This window comes from Heterocephalus glaber, unplaced genomic scaffold (assembly GCF_053883595.1).
Source record: "Heterocephalus glaber isolate CG9 unplaced genomic scaffold, H.glaber_assembly_v1.0 deba00001461, whole genome shotgun sequence".
NCBI lineage: Eukaryota > Metazoa > Chordata > Mammalia > Rodentia > Bathyergidae > Heterocephalus > Heterocephalus glaber.
The window spans coordinates 43621553-43626170 of NW_028258308.1; the positions used below are offsets into that span (position 1 = coordinate 43621553).

Genomic DNA, 4618 nt, shown 5'->3' on the forward strand with positions numbered 1-4618 from the left:
GCGGGGAGGTCGAGCTAGGAGGGCCAGCACAAAAGGCGTGTTCCCCTGCTCCGTCCTTGGAGGCCCCAGCACCGGCTTCCTTCCCTCCCTCCCCTGCGCTCCTGCCTGGGGTCTGGGGAAGGGGAGGGCGCGGAGGGAAGGGACAGAGGAGGAGGTGAAAGCGGGGTGAGGGGCGGAGGGGTCCCGGCACCGGGCGAGGTGCGCGCCGCCTCTCTTTCTGGCGCGTTCTCTCTCTCCAGCTGAGTGCTGCGGTCCCCGCGCGCCGGGCTTGGCCGCCTGCACAACGCACGCGGGCTGCTGGCCTCCGCCGGCTAGCTGGGCGGTGGTGGGAGCCAGGCGCAGCTTGCAGTGTCCTGGAGTCCGGGCCGCGCTCCCCCTCTCTCGCTCCCTCCCTCCGAGCCCCAACTCCTCCTCCATGCCTCTGTTCCTCCTGCTCCTACTTATCCTGCTCCTGCTGCTCAAGGACGCCAGGGCCCAGCAAGGTGATGGATGTGGACACACTGTACTAGGCCCTGAAAGTGGAACTTTTGCATCCATAAACTATCTGCAGACCTGTCCCAACTGCACCTATTGCAAATGGGAGATCCGTGTCAAGATGGGAGAACGAACTCGCATCAAATTGGGTGACACTGACATTCAAGACACTGATTCTTGTCACTTTAGTTACTTGAAAATTTATAATGGAATTGGACTCCGCAGAACAAAAATAGATCTAATTACTTGTTCGGATACTGTATCCAACTTTTTGGAACCTGAGTTTAGTAAGTACTGCCCACCTGGTTGTCTCCCTCCTTTTGCTGAGATATCTGGAACAATTCCTCATGGATATAGAGATTCCTCACCATTATGGGTGGCTGGTATACATGCAGGAGTAGTGTCGGATGTGTTGGGTGGCCAAATCAGTGTTGTAATTAGTATAGGCATCCCATACTATGAAAGTTCTTTGGCCAACAATGTCACATCTGTGGTGGGACACTTATCTACAAGTCTTTTTACATTTAAGACAAGTAGTTGTTACGGAACACTGGGAATGGAATCTGGTGTGATTGCTGACCCTCAGATAACAGTATCATCGGTATTGGAGTGGACTGACCACACAGGGCAGAAGAACAGTTGGAAACCTGAAAAGTCCAGACTGAAAAAACCTGGACCTCCTTGGGCTTCATTGGCCACTGATAAAAATCAGTGGTTATAAATAGATCTGAATAAGGAAAAGAAGATAACAGGCATTATGACCACTGGATCCACCATGGTAGAGCACACACAATTATTACATATCTGCTTACAGAATTCAGTATAGTGACGATGGGCAGAATTGGACTGCGTACAGTGAGAAGAGGACGGAGCCATACAAGATATTTCAAGGAAACAAAGATTACCACCAGGATGTGCGTAATAACTTTTTGCCACCGATTATTGCACGTTTTATTGGAGTGATCCCTATACAATGGCAGCAGAAAATTGCCATGAAAGTGGAACTGCTCGGATGTCAGTTTATTCCTAAAGGTCATCCTCCAAAACTCACTCAACCTCCACCTCCTCGGAAGAACAATGACCGCAAAAACACCGCAGCCCCTCCCAAAGTAGCCAAAGGTCATGCCCCAAAATTTACTCAGCCATTACAACCGCGCAGTAGTAACAAATTTCCTGCACAGACCAAACAATTGTCACTCCTGATATCAAAAATATGACCATAACTCCAAATGTAACCAAAGATGTAGCATTGGCTGCTGTTCTTGTCCCTGTGCTAGTCATGGTCCTCACCACTCTTATCCTAATATTAGTATGTGCTTGGCATTGGAGAAACAGAAATAAAAAACTGAAGGCACCTATGACTTACCTACCTGGGACCGGGCAGGTTGGTGGAAAGGAGTGAAGAAGTTTCTCCCTGCCATATCAGTGGAACACGAGGAAACCCCAGTTCACTACAGCAGTAGTGAAGTTAATCATTTAAATCTGAGAGAATTCACCACAATGCTACAAACTGACTCTGCAGAGTATGCACATCCACTTGTAGGAGGAATTGTGGGTATCCTTCATCAGAGATCTACCTTTAAACCAGAAAGAAGGAAAAGAAGCAGGCTATGCAGTCCTGGATGTTTACAACTCTCCAGTGCAGGAAGTTTATCATGCTTATGCTGAACCACTCCCAGTCACTGGGCCTGAATATGCAACCCTAATTGTCATGGACCTGTCAGGACACCCCACAGCCTCAGTTGGTCTGCCCTCTACATCCATTTTCAAAGCTACAGGGAACCACCCTCCCTCTTTAGTGGGAACTTACAATACACTTCTCTCCAGGACTGACAGCTGCTCCTCAGCCCAGGCCCAGTATGGTACTCCTAAAGATGGGAGGCCAGCTGCCCCAGAAGAATTGGTGTACCAGGTGCTACAGAGCACACAGGAAGTATCAGAAGCAAGAACGGATGGGGAGTATGATGTTTTTAAAGAAATCCTTTGATGATGATGATGCTTTTTACAAAGCATCAATTTAAAGCACATGGCCTTTTTTAAAAAAAATTATTAGTGGTAGTAATATATAGAATGTATTACATATCTGTAACTGAAGTGGTTGAGAAAATGTGGCCAGAGTACAGAAAACTACTTATCTTGCCATCTTGCTTTAAAGGTGTTACTGTGGCACAGTTACTGCTTGCCTGTTAAATTTTCAACAACTTGTTTATTGCTACTGTAAAACACTATTTTTAATACAGAAAAAGATCCCTATAATGCACTTCAAAGAAACTGAAAATTACTGAATATTTATTACCAATGCTGCAGGTACATTAATGAACCCAGATTGGTTCTATAAACCTGACGAGCAATAATGCATGGTACTGTTCTTGAAATATCTAATGGCTTGAAATTTTCCTTTTGTGAAATGTGGGTACTATTATGTTTTCCCCCTTTTCTATTCCTATATTGCATCCTGGATTTTTAAAGAATGGTGATATAGCATTGTTTTGATTGTAGCCATACACACTTCTCTGTCTTAGGAAGATTGGTGGCTAGGAAACTGACTTATAATAAGCTGGGTGACCAACTTTCACTTGATGGCACTCTTGAAGAGCTTTAACACTTCATGATACAGGACCTGGTCTCCTCCGTGCTTTTTCTACTTGGAGCCCTTTGTGACTGGCTCCATTCTTGTTTATAAAATATTAGTGGTTTTTTGTAGGTAATGATTGTTTTATCAGTCTCATGAAATCAGATCCTCTGATGTCTTTAAGTATACATCTCTATGTGGAAACAGGAGAGAAGCAATTTAAAATTTAGGAAAGCTGTAAAGAAGAGTCCCTCTACACTCAGAAGTAATATAAATTACCTTGAAAACCAAAAAAAGTGACCAGAGTTGTTCTCTTTGGTTTTTTACACACACACACACACACACACACACACAACTTCTCGAATCTCAAGGTGTGTTATTTTAGTCAAATAATTTTAATTTGTTTTCTTCGGTAAAATTATTATAAGAAATAGAAATCCAATGTATATCCTTCAGTACGCTGTGCTTGTGCCTTTTTTGTATAGTAAGAACTGTGTGTAGTCCTTTGTGTCACACCCAGAGAATAGATGTGTTAGCATCCTAACAAATGAAATTCATACCTCCCAGCAACTCTTAGTCACCATTTGTTCATGACGTGTCCAGAACTTGTTTCAGATGGGGTGAATAAGAAGTCATTTGTAATGTAATTTATTAGCCTATAGTACAAAAGCCACGTCTAAACATCTTTAGACTGGCAAGACAATATAAGTTCACTGTGTGATAAAAATATATAAATTTGACATCCCTTCTTCCATGAATATTAGTTGGTAGACTTGATGTAAAAAATGTACTTAAAAATTTTATTTCATTAGTACATGTTTGCAATACATAATGTTTACACTCCTTGTGTGGATTTGATTCAGGTATATATGAAAAAAATCAAATTAAAAGTAAAGAGTAAAATAAAAGATAATAGTAAGGAAATAGAGCTTTCTGTTTCCCGTTAGGTCCTAGGCATTTCTTCTGACTTAATTCCACCAGATTATTTTGTTGCCAGAATTTACTAAATTTGAATAAAGATGAACAGTATTCATTTTGGATGCATCCATAAGTATACCAGTACTGTATTCTAGAAACTGCATAAAAAAGAGAATTATTTCTAAAGCTTCCCAGCCTTCTCCAATATTTTATTGGTTTTATTCACATTTGCTTTTCCTTTTTCAAACTTTGAGGCACAATTTCAATCATTGAAAAATCAATGCATATTTTGTTTCAAGATATTGAAACTTGTTAAACCATATATGAATGTGTAACACACATGTATTAATGCACCTATATCCTTTTAGGTGGGAATGGAGTAAACCAGTTGCTTTATTGTTTTTATTCATCACAGAGAATATACTTATTCCCAAGTCATGTACCTGTTTAAAGCTTTAAGAGAGATTTTTTCAATAACTTTCATTTTCCCAAAGAAACTTACTATTTTGTGTAATTGTGTGACTTGATTGCTTTTCCTGGGAGCTTGGTTTCTTTTTTTATGAGGCAAATTTTCTGAAATGATGCATATTTTAACATTTGATTCATATTGCCACTGTCCATGAACTACCAATAATTTTAATAAAATATTTAGTT

At 41.3% G+C, this 4618-nt stretch overlaps 1 pseudogene; it reads left to right on the forward strand.

The window, feature by feature from the left end:
* Window positions 1-387: 387 nt before the first annotated feature.
* Window positions 388-2461, forward strand: LOC101720333 (discoidin, CUB and LCCL domain-containing protein 2 pseudogene; annotated as a pseudogene).
* Window positions 2462-4618: the final 2157 nt, after the last annotated feature.